The sequence below is a fragment of the Tympanuchus pallidicinctus genome, unplaced genomic scaffold (assembly GCF_026119805.1).
Source record: "Tympanuchus pallidicinctus isolate F22 unplaced genomic scaffold, pur_lepc_1.0 scaffold13, whole genome shotgun sequence".
NCBI classification, from domain to species: Eukaryota; Metazoa; Chordata; class Aves; order Galliformes; family Phasianidae; genus Tympanuchus; species Tympanuchus pallidicinctus.
This window is the reverse complement of record NW_026294648.1, coordinates 12,887,893-12,903,856: the sequence shown is the minus strand read 5'-3', so window position 1 is coordinate 12,903,856 and position 15,964 is coordinate 12,887,893.

The following is a 15,964-nucleotide window of genomic DNA, read 5'->3' as shown; positions in this document are numbered from 1 at the left end:
TATAGAAAAAGCGCATAGCATCCATTCTTTATTAGGTTCACCTTTAGTTAATGACCCTATTTATAGAAAATCTGCATCTACATGGTAAATAGCCACCCTCAGTGACAAGATCTTTTCAAAGTGTCGATTTCTGTCCTAGCAAATGACTGGACTAATTCACAAAGAATACATAAAGATCATATTGATGTTCAGAATATGAAGTCAGAGTTTTTGAACTCTATCAGTATTCACAAAACACTGGAGTCCACAGTTTGATATGCAAATATGTGTCTGGTAGGCTAGGATTCCATTTTTTTTCTTCTTTGATATGGAAAGTTGCTTTTAGTTTAAATGATACTGTTTATTTACTAAAAAATCCCAGTTTCTCAATGCCTAAATGAATCACAGAGAGACACTTTTGCTTTGGTGAAATTGAAGGAATTATGCCTCAGACTGGGACATTACTGGCCTGCATGCAGATTTACAGCATATTATGACTTTTTTTGTGTAAGAACTGAGAAATGTTAGATTTGATGGGAGCAGTTTTTCTCTTTCATTAAATATATATACATTCAAATAAATTTTAAGGGTTTAAATTAAGTACATTTATTTAGACTTACACTGAAGTGTTACTATTGAATTTTCTTGCCATATTTGCCTTCTAATTAGTTTCAGAAGTGTGTATACATATTTAATCAAACCTGATTTTATTAAGAGTATTCTTCACACAGTTGTTTTTTTTTTTTTTTTTTTTTTTTTTATTCAGCACTTCAGTCATTTTAAAGCCTGTAAGTCAATCTGGTTTTTAGAACTTAACCTGCTTTTCTGTCTTTCATTGTCCTAGCAATGTAACCCCACAGATGTGCAATTGTACCTTAAGGTACAGATGGATACAGAATTAGAAATGTGCAAGTCAGGAACATAACCCTCTGTGCCTGGATTTCACTTTCTCATGTAGTGCATTCATGTAGCTTTCATGGCCTACTTGTACTTTCAGTCTCGTGGTTATTTCATTAGGAAAGCTTTTTTTTTTTTTTTTTTTTTCCTTCAGAGCTTTACAGTGCTCTGCATTTTTCACAATTTATTATATAGACAGCAGCACCTCTTATAAATAAATACTCAAGTCTTAAAATACAGTTTAGCAATTAAAGAATTAAAGGTGTGGTTTACAGTTTCCTTTTAAGTCTTTATCCCAGTATGTCTGAAAGCTTTTTTGTACTACAGCCAAACTTGGAACAGCTCAATCACCTGTTCAAAGTGACAAGTAAGAAATTTGCAAATGCAAAAACTCTGAATAGGTTGCAGTAGGTCAGGCTAGTTTTACCTGGAGCCATTATGCAGATAACTGCATGGCTACAACCAAAACGGTCTGAACTTCATTCTGAAGCAAGAGGAAACATGAGGGAGAGATTTACAGAAGTTGGCATTCCTGGTTCTGTGCCCTTAGAAATTATTATTTTCAACATTAAAAGGATAATAACTGCTATTCTGAACAATATTCTCTCTCTCCAGTGAACTAGGGTTGTTGATCTTTGATACAGATTTAGGCGTTCGGCTGGTAATTTGCTGCAATAAGATCAGATCTTTAAACAGAAGCAGAAGATACTGAGGCCCCGACTCTGAATGCAGTTTGGGGTTTCACTTTGCTCCCTTAATGCAGCATCTCCATCTGAGTGGTTCACAGCTGTGACTCAGCTGAAGATATGTGTCCTTATGTTCCCTCTATGGTAAGGGGGAGGGAGATCGTGAACCAGGGAGTTCAGTTTAGGGGTTTGGATGGTAGTATTTTGCTTTTCTTCTCTTTTTAAAACTGCACAATTAGTCTCAACTGTAATGTTAATATACATACAGTCATGTCCTGATGGTTGTATTGTGTAATGATGAGCGTGTATGTAGGAAACTGAACTGTATGGGTTGCAACATTCCCTTTTCCAGCAAACTGCAAACTGTATCTAAAAGCTGCCTCTTTTTGTCATGTCAGAGAAGACAATCTGGTTTTATATCCTTCTTTAGATGATACCAAGGCTTATATACTTCATAAATACCTAAGTAGTTGAAACTTTATTAGAAGCAAATGGCTTTCCAGATGTCCTTAGAAGCAGTAGTTTGTTTTGTGAAATAATTTGGTTTTTTTCTGCTTTCATATTTTATTTGCTATGGTGGGATAAGACAGTGTTCCTGTTTAGATTTACAATTAATATAGTAATAAATAATAAGTATTGAGCCTTAGTGAAAATGAAGAACTTCATATAAATGCAGTAGAAAATGAATAATGAAAAGATGTTCAATCCTTTGTTGTTCCAAAATCTAGAATTTGGGTGACAGACTGTTGCACTCACCAAAATTCTCTTAAGATATTCATTAGAGATTTGTGGTTTTGTTTTGTTTCTACAGATATTTCTTGAGCTGCTTTATCTACTCATTTAAGTATTGCATGGGAAAAAAAATCTGGGCTGCTATACCTGGAGACATGAGCAAGAACTGGAATTCAGAACTGATCAGGTAGGAAGGCAGCGCGTATGTATATAAATGTATGGAGCATGTCAAGAGAAGGGCAATGAAACTGGTGAGGGGTCTGGAGCACAGGCCTTATCAGGAGTGGCTGAGCCAGCTGGGTTTGTGCAGTCTGGAGAAGGGGAGGCTCAGGGGAGACTTCTTGTTGCTTTCTGTAACTATCTGAAGGGAGGTTGTAGAAAGCTGGGGGTGGCCTCTTCTTTTTCGTAACTAGTGATAAGACTAGAAGAAATGGCCTCAAAATGTGCCCACGGAGATTCAGGTTGGACGTTAGGAAATACTACTTCTCTGAACACATGGTCAGGTGCTGGAACGGGCTGCACGGGGAGATGGTGGAGTCACTGATTCTGGAGTTGCTCAAGGAACGTGTAGGCATTCTGTTGAGGGATAGAGTTTAGTGAGAACTATTGGTGATAGGCACATAGTGGGACTGGATGATCTTGAAGGTATTTTCTAACCTTGGTGATTCTGTGGTTCTATAGAAAGAATTCTTTGCCTTGAAAGGAGAAATCTTTTCCAAAAAATAAACACCTCAGTGAATGATTGTGTTGGCTTCCAAGGTAGAGTAATAGCAATGCTGGAATATTGCTTTGAGCGTGCTCTTGAAGGATGTGTGATTTTTGTCCATATTAAAAGCAGGCAATGAACAAAGGACAGCAAACACAAAGTGTGTAGTTGTGTCAGAAATCAACATAGATGAAAATACAGAGACTTTGAGTAAAATGGTTTTATTTTTTGCTTAACTCACTTGTGGATTGATCTTACTTGTTGCTAACCAGGTTAGTGAGAGCAGAGAACAGCAGTTGGAATGAAGTCTTGTCCATTTAGTCAAAGGAGAAAGTGAATAAGCATTTCAAAAACTGACAAGTTCAAGATGCAGGAAGGTGCCCAGGAACTGAGAGCCTTTCTCAGTTAGTTCAAACATGTACGATTACCTGCCCTGAGGGCACATGCGATACAGACAGTAATAGAAGGGGTTAATTCTCTGGAGGAGAAGGTGGCTGAACTGGAACATTTAGGAAATTAGAAGCTCTTTACAGGAATGTTGTGGCTATGAAAATACTGTGTTTGAAGAATTTGTAAACTGGAATCTTCTAATATTTAATAGTCCTTACATATAATCAGAGAGTCCAGTTTAGGTTTCTCCCAACACAAAGCTCTCAAGGACAGGCATGGCAGTTCCCTTTTGCTCTCTGCAACATTCAGTTGTCTGACTTTGGGTGGTGGCTGCTTCTTCTGCAGGGTTTTCAGGCTACATAAGAATTGCATTTGTGCCGTTCTTTACTGAGGAGGAGATTTGAATGTAGATTCCGAAACCAATAATTAAACAGGTAATGTGATAATAGACTGAAAGTGAAAAAATAGAATAGCTCCTGAACAGTAGTTATGTTGTTAGGCATGTAAACGAATGTGCTGGCAGCAAAAAAAAAAAACCACCCTGAATTCTGACTTTACAGCTTTGAGATAAAAGTCTTTCAATCTTCTATTAAGAAAATTGGCCCACCAAAATCTCATAGTCAAAGTTCTTCCCCTCCCCTACTAGGAGTATGATAAATGTTTTAAGTAAAAGGTTTCAAATGATTTTTGCGAAGACTCATAAATGTTCCATATGTCACTTTCACTAAAATTATAATCTATTATCTCACTCAAGTGGAATAATAATGCAGTGAAAAAACTAAATTCTTCCCAGGTGCCCCAGCAGGTTGATTCTTCATTATGTATTAATCATTAATGGCAATTTTCCGTGGAGCATCTGCCAGTTCTAGTGAGCTGAGCTTCCAGAAATGATATTTTAATTTTAAGCATAGACACTAACAGAAGAGAGAGAGTGGGTTTTTAAAATCAATTCTTATTTAAGGTGCATGTGCATGAATTAGATGAGCATATGTATTATTTCAAGCAAAAGTACAAAATATTTTGATTTATAGACCTTAATTCAAAGATGATTCTTGTTGATTTCCAACTTTGAGAAATGCTTTTATTTCTCAAGTAACACATGCACTATGGGAAAGACAATGACAATTATCTGCTAAGATACTTATACTACTATTTTTATGTATATATATATATATATACAAAACTAGTAATATAATACTCTTAAGGATTTTAGTCCAGTTGATGTTGAAGAATTTCGTTCTGCCACTTCGCTACATACTTGGAGTAAAATTAGTATGTTCTTTTTTCAGAGTGAAAGAGTTCAGATAAAAAAATGTTGTCTTCATTTTTTAAGATGTGTAATTCATTGCCATCTACACTATAGATTTAAGTGAACTTGGTTACAGTGGCTGCACGTATGTCTTTTCTTTGCCTCGTGAATTCAAATTGACAACTGCCGTACATTCTATTAATGTATAAATGGGTAACAGCTGGTTATATTTTTCTGTTCTCAAAACAAGTGTTTACTACATTTAAAAATCCTTCTGAAATCTGTCCTTGTGTATATCTAAACTATGTCAAGTTCTTTATACTCTGACAAATAGTGTATCTTTGCCTGTGCCTTAAGTACATCTTATTTTTGTGCTAAGAAGATTTGAGTGTGCAAGAATGGAGGAAACAATCATACAGCCTGTGTTAATCCCTGACCTGTATGGTTACTTGACAAAGATCAGAGTAAGTCAGTGCATAATCTTTGTGTCTCAGCATTCACTATGTTTCCTTTGGAGGAAAGTTCATGCTACAGGAGTTGTACATGTTTAAATGTTGATTTCCCTAGTGCAAAAGTATATACTACAGAGTATATTGAAATATTTTCATTATATTACTTAATGAATATTTAAATTATTTTAAGTGTTCTATTTTGTTAAACAGCATCACATTTGCCATGCATAATAAAATCATTTGTGAACTTATCTCCAGCCAATTGCCCAGATTAGAAACAAAAGGAACAGTGAGTTCAGGATTTTGATTTCACTGTTGTGCTAGCTTCTCAAAATACATGAAAAGAAAAACAAAACCAAAAGCTTAATTTTCCTAATCATCTTCAGGCTAAATAGGCAAAACAAATAACAAGTCTGAAATATGGAACTGAAAAACAGAGCGTGACATGGTATGACCATTTCTGTCTATTGGAGACACTGAGTCAGTGATTGCTATTTTTAAGTAAGTCTCAGATGCTGATTGTTTTTTTTCTCTTCACCTTTGAAAGATGAGTTTACTGAGTAGATGAGGCCACCCATAAGAACAATTAAACTTGTAGCAGTGAGTAGCTCTAACATCTTACAGATATGTAAGGGAGTGTGAATAAGCAGTTTTGGACAGTAATGTTTCTGCCTCAGTTCTTTTGCAGGATCAAATACAAGTTGTGGACAGTAAAACAACTGAAAAGCTAAAAGGTTTTTTTGAAATTTTAGATTTTTGATATTTTCTTCTGTATAATTTATCAAGACATGTATATGCAGAGAGAGACATGCATAAAATAGAAAAAAAGAAGTTGGAAAATGTGACTTGAAGATTCTCCTGATGGAAAGAGTGTAATGATGTTATCTGACAAAAGTTCAAATTCAGTTCATAACAGTCAGTGAAGTGTGTTGTATTTTCCCGTGCTGTGTTTCTTACATGCACCTTTCATGTTCAGTACCAGCTTCTGCTGTGACCCTTGTTTATACTGCAGAATTTATTTGCAAGCTTTCCTGTTTAAATGTCCCAAATAATCAGGAGACTGATTGTATAAAACATTTAAAAAACAATAGCAAGAAAAAGGAGAAAATATTATTACTTGTTTGTAATATTCTAGGTGTTCTTTTAAATGATGATAGCATATTTGAGTTGAATGCAATTTAAACAGTGATATATGTCAGTATTTTCTTCAAACATGGCTAATTTCCCCTGAAATTCAGTACAGCAGTTTTTTCTAGCAAATACTTTCATCTTGTTTAATCTTCTTTTCACATGACTACAATCCAGACTAGCAAATTAGAGACATACAAAAGAAAATGGGCATTAGGTTTAGAGGTGTTAATAGTTCAGTTTTCACATTACCTGAATAAGGAAGAAAATCTCTTTTGATTACAAAGTGACAAATACCTTAAGATTTTTGAACACTTACTCTGCTGATATCCAGCATAGAACTCTGGGAAGCCATTAATGACAAAAAAAATTAGCTCTTTTTTCTGTGTGCAATATAATTGTGTACCATTTTATCCTGACAAGAAAACATTGGCCAGTTTGTTCCTGAGTTCTGAGAGTATTTGATGCTCAAATTCATTGTTGGATTTGGCTTTTTTCAGTTTGATTGAAAATATGCATTTATCCAAAAAAAAGCCACCAAAACCAATCCCCACCACAAATAAAAAAAGATTGATTTTTCTTCCAAGCCATGCAGTTTTGCTAAATTTATAAGAAATCAGGCAAAAAACAAAAAAACAAAAAACAACAACAAAAACCCACCCCAAAATAAACAAGCAAAAACCAACCCAGAAAGGACGAATTATGGGAATATAGAAGTCGTTAAGATAAGCTCTTTAGGGTAGATCACAGAGCAATCATATTTCAAATAATTAGACAATGAAATTACTTCTTAATTCAGATTTTTGAAAGTGATGGGAAGGATTTTTAAGATTGTACCTGGCCACATGGTCATAGTAGCTCTCTGCAATCAGGCTTCTGAATTTGTGTATTTCCTAAGCTTTTACAAGTAAAATGCTGGGAGATGTAGAACTTTGTACCTCACCTTGGTGTTCTCTTGAAAATGATAACATAATATTAGGGTTAATATGTGAGAATATAACAACTAGAGTTATGCATGTATTTATGGCATTAGTAGGGAGTCTGAAGGGAATTGTTTTTTTCTTCAGTAGTACCAATTAGTTGTTTCAGAAGGCAGATTTTTAAAGGTAGCATTACTTTTACTGGTAATTCAAAGTGTTTGCTTGCTATAAACTTGCAAGATGAAGTAGCAACTCTTTGCTTCTAAATTCAGATTTAGAATATAGTACATCACAGGACTCCACTGCTTTAGGAATAGTCCTGCATATAGTGGGAAGTGAATGTTCTGTGATTTTATGGTTCTCTATGATTTTCTCAATATATTTACTTACTTCTGGAAGCAGATGAACAATTCAGCAATCTCTATCTCTAAGAAAATGCTGATGTCCTCCATCAAGGCTACAAAGGTCTAGTTGACACAAATGTCATTAATGTGATTTTGACAGTGATTGTTTGGCCTTCAAACTTTCTTTTTTGAGTTTGAGCTTATGATATTTTCACATTATAAATTAAGAAATAATGTAAGAAATAATGACCTGTACAGTCACAAGTAGAAGAACAGCTTTTAAGTAAATTTAAAGACTGAGGATCCTTGAGATATTAAGCAGCTGCTAATACAGTTAATCTAAAATGTTGACAAACTTCCAAGTCAGCATTTGCATTTCTCTGGAAACTGTGTTTAAAGTAAGAAAAATCAACATGGAAAATGTTAACTCTTTGATCTCTTTACATCTACTAAAGATTCAACACTTCTCAAATTGTACATTGATAAAATAGTGCAAAACTTCTCACAGAGCTCTGTGGCTGCTGTGCTCATACTGGGTTATCACTGCAATAGTAATTGGATTTGTGCAGAACACTAAATGTGTCAACAAAAATGTGACTGGTCATTTGATTTCCTTAGCTTCATTGAGTCCTCAGAATTTTGTTATCTGTATTCTGAAATGTTTAATAATATGATGCCATTTCTGTTTTTTTTAATGGACCTGGCTAGAAATTTCAGCAACTGTTTCACAGTCCTGAAGTCACTGCATGTCTGTAGAACAGAATAGATTAGAAGAAATCTAAACTAATCTTGTGATAACGCCACAGAATGGATAACTCTGATATGTAAAAAGTAAATACAAAACTTAGAGATGTTTTGGCTGCATACTTTTGTGGGTTTCTTAGTGTGTGGACTCTAGAACAATATGCATTTCAATTTCTTTATTTTACAGAATTTTTGTGGATTCATAAAGTTCTTCCATATAATAAGCAGCTTAGTGGAATATTACCTGAGAATATTTCCCAGCTGTATGAGAGTCCTAGTTTGTTTTTATGTTTAGATAATATTTCAAAGATTATTTGTGTTCTCATAGAGAAGGCATTATACTTTTGAAATATTTTTTATTTATACTTTTTGGCATTTGAACAATGGTCATTTCTCATGAAATCTCCTGAGATCTGAAGATATCGGATGTTTGTTTAAATAATCAAACTGATTCAGTCATTTCAGTTGAAACCTGAATCGAAATGGATAGAAAAAGAAAGAAAAAGAAACAGTTTAAGATTAAAAAACAAAACAAAACAAAAGAAGACCACTTTGACACCTCTGCACTCAAGTCTGCACATGATTTGGGACCATGAGAGAAAATGTTATTCAAAGTAATGGACTAAATCTTCAAAGCAGAATAAGTAACAAGAAACCTAAGTGAAAAGGCTCTTCTGTGAAAGAAACTTTATTCTGCCAGTGTTTGGTTTTCTGTTTTTAGCCCAGTGAATTTGAGGGTTTTTTTTATATTCTTTTCAATCTCTTGTCCTCTCTTTACTGTTTGAATTCTGTTATACTTTCCTGATGGCAGTGAGGATAGTAGTGTTTGAGTGTAGATGAGCACTTGCATTGATGTTTAGAAGAACTTGATTCCTTTGTGGGCATGGTCTACAATAGAACTGACACATTGAAGTCTTGTTGTAACTGCTGATTTCCTCTTCCATGTGGATATGTTGGGAAGCTGCACTTAACAAAAGATTTTTATTCTTCTTTTACCGATGTAGTATCTAGACACACTTACTAATAATTTCACGTGTATCAAAGACTAGGTCTGTTTCAGTTTCTTTTTTAATGCTTACATTGGTTTTTCAAGAGTACATAGGAATTCTTCTTGGCTCATTTTAATACACGCTGCTTTATTCTTGCTTAATAATTCTTCTTTTCCATTTTTGGTCAGTATTTTTCAGTTGTCTTTTGATATTCTTTACCCTTTTTAAGTATCGTATAATATGACAGTGATAGTTTCTGAACAGAAGTAAGTGGAGGCAATCCATTTTGAAAGATTTACAGCACAATAGGAGATGATCCATACTAATAATGGAGGACCAGGCTTCAAATGATTTTGTTCACGAGGGGTGACTATTTATTTTCAGTTTTGTAGTGGCTAGAGGTATTCATCATTTCCCAAATGTTGGAATCATAGTATTGGTCTCCTGCTGTTGAGCTGACAGACAGAGAGGAAGGTTCCCTGTATGTTTGCTTTTAAAGTAAATTTAATAGAAAGGAAACAAAATATACTCTGGTTTTCTGTGGGGAAGAAAAAAAAAAAAAGTACATAAATAAACCATAATCTTATAAAAATAATCTTCAAAATTAGTGAGACTTAAACATGTAAGATCTATGCAAATGTTAAAAAAGATAGGTTGCAGTATTTGTGGAACACATCCCTGATGTCCTTAAAATCACTGTTTGACATCTTTTACTTAGCTCAAATATGTTTACTAACAGTTCTCCATAATTTCTTGAGCACTTTTTTTACATTCAACTTCACTGACTACCAGTTTAATAATACCTTTTCTTAAATGTTCTTTTGTAATTTCTGCAAAGAAAATAATTAACATTATGTTTTCTTAACACCATTTCCAGTACTGTCAGTCTGTTGTTCAGAGGTTGGTGCTGAATTTCAGTGTTCTATAACAACTTAGCAAAGGGAAAATCAATGATGCACAAGTTAACTTGCAGGGTGTTTGATATGGTAGAGGCTTGGAGCAGAATCAGCAAATATATTTGCTTATCAGGCTGCATAACTATTCGATACTGAAGGTATTCTGTCTGACAAAGCAGTTGAACATGTTTAAAAACAAACAGATTTTGAAAACAAAACAACTCTACCTGTTGCTGCATTGTAAGTTTGCAATTACTTATCTGCCATCTTAAAGAACTGTAGGCAGTAGAGCTTCTTTCCATGGACTCTGAAGTCAGCATCAAAACCTCCACCATCCACCCTTGGAAACTCTGTGATTCTTTTATCCTAAAGTTTTCAGTTGCCTTTTATTTATTTGTTTTAGCCAATTTTTCAGTTTCCCTTCTTGCAAGGAACATTGGTTCTGTATCAACTCTGAGCCACCTCTGTGGCTCTCTATCGATTCTTATCATCTAGACTGTTTCTCTTTTAAAAATCAGATCCTCTTTAAAATACATTTTGTTTAGCCTGTAGTCTAACATTTTAAGAAGCATTTCTAGATTCTTGCCTTGATATGTTATTTAAAGCTAAGTCCACAGAGTATTTTGTGATTAGAAGACAGAAGTAGAAAACAATATGCTAGGCAGTAATCAAACACTACTTTTTTCCCTGTCTGTTCAAATAAGGAGCAAAAAGCAACACACTATGATGTTAACTGAGCAAAATGTACAACAGTCTCAACCTGTGAAGTGAAGCCTCAGAATGTGCTGCTCATAAAGTGAATCCCAGTATCTATGCTATAGAATAGTTTCTTGTGAAATGAATTCATGATTCCTGCCAGGAGTATGGTTTAATTAAAAAAAAACAAAAAAACAAAAAACAAAAAACAAACCAAACTTAAAAAAACAACAAAAACATCCAGAAGTCACAAGAATGTTACAACACTAAAGCAGAAAAGAATTTCTATACTTTATATGCTTTTGGATGAAATGCAGTGTAGTCAGTTGTAGTAATTTTTACTATAACAGTAGTAATAATGATTACAAAAGTGATTTCTTCTGTACATAGAAGAAAAATCATTTGACATTTCCAGTAATCATTTTAAGTTCTTGATGTATGTGGAGATACACTGAACACATACACGGCTCCTTTCATAACTTACATAGTGACAGTTTACTTCTAAATGTAAAAACAATAACATACTGTGAGAGCTGACTACATCAAAGGGAGTCACATCAGCAAAGAGTCCTTCAAACAGAGGAGGAACTGAGAAAAGACACCAAAATAAAAAATACATAAACTAGAATTTGAGAGTCTGGGACACATTTGCCTAAGATGGATATATATGGGGAGATGAACACGTTAGGAATGATATAAAATGGTGATGAGTGAATGATCTCCTTTATTCCCGAATTCAATGGAGGAATTCACTACTGACGCTGTAAGTAGGATAATGTTCTAGATTGATCTTGGGCTCACTCAGTGTGAATTTTCTAATGATTTGTTCATTGATTGTTCTTTCTCATTCTGTTCTTCTGTTTGTATTTGAAAGTTTCAATAATTCCAATGAAAAATTGGAATTCAGTTAATAGGGAGATATATATATATGTATATATATACATATAGTTTGCTCCAAAAGTAATGCTTTCTACTTATTCTCCTGGAAACTACAACAGCTTCAAAGAACGCAATGACGGTATTTGATAGAGCAAATTCTCAGCTACAAGAGACTAATTTTTAACATATTCACCACTGTGCATTTTCACCAACATTGTACTAGGTGCCACACTTGTAAAAATCTGCACCAGTGGAGGTGACCCACTGTTGCTGTCCCCGCTGCTGAAGTGCATCAGCACAGCCTCACTGTGCTCACACATACTGCTTGGGCTCCATAAACATTCAGCAAGCTTCAGTGAATGTCAGTGGCTACCATTTTTTCCACATTGAAGGAGTTCAATCCCACACTTTTGCTTCATGCATGTTTCCATGTCAGATATCATTCTGTCAGGCTGTCCCTCTGCTGCCATCTGTCACACAGCAACATGTAATGGAATATTGGCAGAAAAGTTCAACCTCTACTGCCATATTGGCAACATCTGCCTCGCAGGCCAACAAAATAAAACAGGAGGAGCAGCCCTCAAATCTATAAACTTTGTAGCCAAATCGTACTCACTGCAGAACAAATCTGAGCCACTGATCACTTTGTCATATCATGTGACAGCTTTTTAATTTCTTCATATATATCTCTCATGGTGTCAGACAACCCAAATGCTGTTTGCAGGAAGCTGAAGTTGCATTCACTACCAATTCCTGTGTAGAAGTTCTCTGCTGCTTGTCTCACCCATTTGAAATTTTTCTCACCCTAAAAATAAACACATCATAGTGTGATAAAGTTATAATCAAGCTTAGGTTTAGGTTTGTGCACACAACTTTTTCAAAAAACGCTTTGAAATAATTGATAGAATTGGGAACAGGTTTCCTCTCGAGCTATTTCAATGCAAAGGCTTTTAAAATGATAATCACATCAAACATACTCAGATTCAGGATTGGAAATTTTTAAGAGAGATGAATGGTACTCAGTTTGCTCTCGGGACAGAGCATGTTCCAAATGTACCTACAGGTTTACTGCAGATCTAGGTCTTTGGTTCATGGGATATGTGGTTTGAGAGAAAGACACTTGTGAAGAAGTACAAATTGCAATGACTGTCATCATGATGGCCTAATCAGCATAGCATGTGTGGGTCACAGTGCTATGCATTGTATTAGTTATAGATAGCAAAAAAAGAAGTTAAATCCACTTTGTGATATTGAAGCATAGAAATAAATGTCTGAGCTATGAAATAGTGAAATACTTGTACTAAGCATATTGCTTAGCGTTGCCTAGCAATAATTCATTATGGCTACTAATGGAGTGATAGGTTTGATATGAACAGCTTTTAAGAAGGTGAGGTGGGTAGATGCAACAGCGTAGCATAACACAGGGAAATTGAGAGGAAAAATAATCTTTATCAAAAGAGACAGAATGAAGCAGAGAAGTATATTGCAAGGGGATGCTGTAGAAATAATATAGTCACACGTTTAGCATGAGAATTTGCCTTGGGGCAATTACTATTCAGACTAGGCGCATAGTAGTAACTGGATTTAACCCTAGAATTTAACTCCAGACTTAGTATGAAAAGCAAAAATGCTTCATAATTCATATTAAAGTAAAACACTTTGAAGCCAGTAATTTTCGTCTATATTACCCAGCTTTAAGTGCCTAGTTCACACACATCAGAGAGATCAGTAATGTATGAACACTTGCTAATTATGTGTATTTTGCATATCCCCTGAAGTGGAATGAATGCTGCATGTACGTACTCTCTTACAGAGATTGTAGCATATGTATATGCTTGCAGAGGTCCTGTTACATCATTTTGTCACAACTTGTGACAAACTTGTTCTCCTACACTTATTTCCTGCCTTATGCAATATGGAGAACGCAGCTTTTTTAAACTGTATTCTACTCCTGAAGGAATTGCATTTCAGTTCCAGAAGTGATGCTGATGCTTTCATATCCTTTGGAACAAAGTATGTTTTATAAACATGAAATGATAAATAAAGATCACATGTAACTTAATTATGACCACACAGGAGTCTTTTCTATTGTCTCTTTTGACTTTTATTTCATTTAATTCTGATGTTGTATTTCAGAAAGAATCTGAAAACAAGTCTCTGCTATGAGACTACTCAATGAATTCCAAGTTTCCAAAAAATGTAACTTGTAATCTTTCCACAATTAGACCATGCTGTCATTTTAAACAATGTTTTCAAAGAAAATCTTTTTCTGAAGAGGCAAAAATAATGTTTTATGGATTTTTTGACTGTCCACAGGAAAAGCTAAATCATGGCTCTTCAGATTAGCTTGAATGCCAATACTATGCAAACACAGATCCACAGTCATATTCAGTCTTAGAATGTTCCTTTTCATCTGCAGCAAAATTTCTTGATCAGAACATGTTAAATTGCTGCCTATCTGTTTCAGTTTGCTGGAAGGGAGCAGTGATGGTCTTTGCTGTTTAAGATGGATGGTTCACTTGTTGTTCACAGGAGGAGAAAAAATTTCCAATCATTCTGCACCACTGGAGTCTGGCATGAGCTACTGAGAAAAAGGGAGGATAAATGCCATCAGAGAAAAGGCAGATTTGAGGGTGTTTTCAGATGTAAAAAGTAACTCTTAAACAGATGGTTAAATGCACAAATGTTATCTTAAAAGTAGTAAACTAGAGCATTTAGCTTTTTCTAAATAGCGATTTTGAGTAATTTACTTCAACAGACAAATTTTTTTTCCAAACTCCCTTTGTATAGAAGTCCTTCAGTCATAGCAGTCTCAGGGTATGTAATTGTTCATTTTCCTCTTGTGACTTGTAGTCAGTTATGCCTGTTCTGTGGCTGAAGTTACTTTCTGCTGAGGAGGAGGAGGGAAGGAGCAATAATCTTTCTTATGAGAGTGCTTACTATTCTGTTTCTGAAGACATTATTATGAATATTATTTCATAATTCACATATTCACTCTGTAGTTTGAGTCATCATGAAAGTGTATTCTGTCAATATCTATGGAGGAGAAACATTTTAACTACTTGAAAAAACTAGAATCCTCAGGATTGCCATTTTCTTTGTTATGCTGGGTTGGTGCTTTTTTAATGTCTTCCATCTCCATCCCTTCAGCTACTTGAAACTGCACTTCTGCAACCTGATTTATAATGAAATATTTTGCACAGCATACGGTGTCTCAAGGAAAAGAGGACATGCTTAGCTCTGTGAATAGTGAATTCCCAAACAGCACTGATATATGTATCTGTTTGGGAAAGAAACAGACAAATAACAGAATTTAATTTTGCTATTTCTTTCCAGTTTTCACTGTTCTAACGAATGCAGTGCTTGTTGCTTCTTGTATGTCTTAAGTCGTCTATCACATGCTGTTGCTAAGAAACAGCACTATTATAAGTTATCTAAATAAAAGAACAAATTTCTGCTAAATTCCCTGTTAGGAAAGAGGTTATCTGCACGGTTTTGGAATATTTGTTTCCTGAATTACACCAATTCAGTCAAATAGCTTTCAATTTGTATGCTTTCGATATAAGAGTAGATGAAATCTATAATCTTGAGTGTTTGGAAGAACATCTCGACTCAAAGGTGTCCGAATGATCTCTTGTGTGGAAAAGCACGTGATACTTTTTAAAGAGCTAATTATTGTCCACTAGGGAAACAAAACCTTGTATGTGACCTACAGAACAGCATAGCTGCGTGAATAATTCAACGTCTTTGTTTCTTAGCTGAAGCAAGTGAGGGAAAATAATTCCAGTATGAACTAAAACTTGACCATGGTAAAGAAACTGTCATTAAAAAAAAAAAAAAAAGGCAATAAAAAGACAATACTTGGTTTTGAATTTAATGTTTATCAAAATTAAAGGAAGAATTCAGTATCAAAACAAAACTCCACAAAAAGAAAATGGCACATGGTGAAAATAATTGAAATAACTGTTCCCAGTTAAATTTCCTGGAAAAATTCATTATTAATTACCAAAGAAAGAACTATTTAGCATAAAAAGAATTTCTAACAGAGTAAGTCTTGAGGCTTCTGTATATGGTTAGGGCCCAGTTCTAAGAGATCTTCCAGCTCTTACCCTCAGATCATTAGATGGAGGCTTAGAGCACAGATGGCAGCAATGCTTTTGGAGCCAAAAATGATCTCAGTGATGTCCTCCAAGCAGCCTGATGAAAGTTCTACAATATTTTTTAATGAGTTACAGTATTCGTTTTATAATGAATTACAGAATATATTAATGAAATTT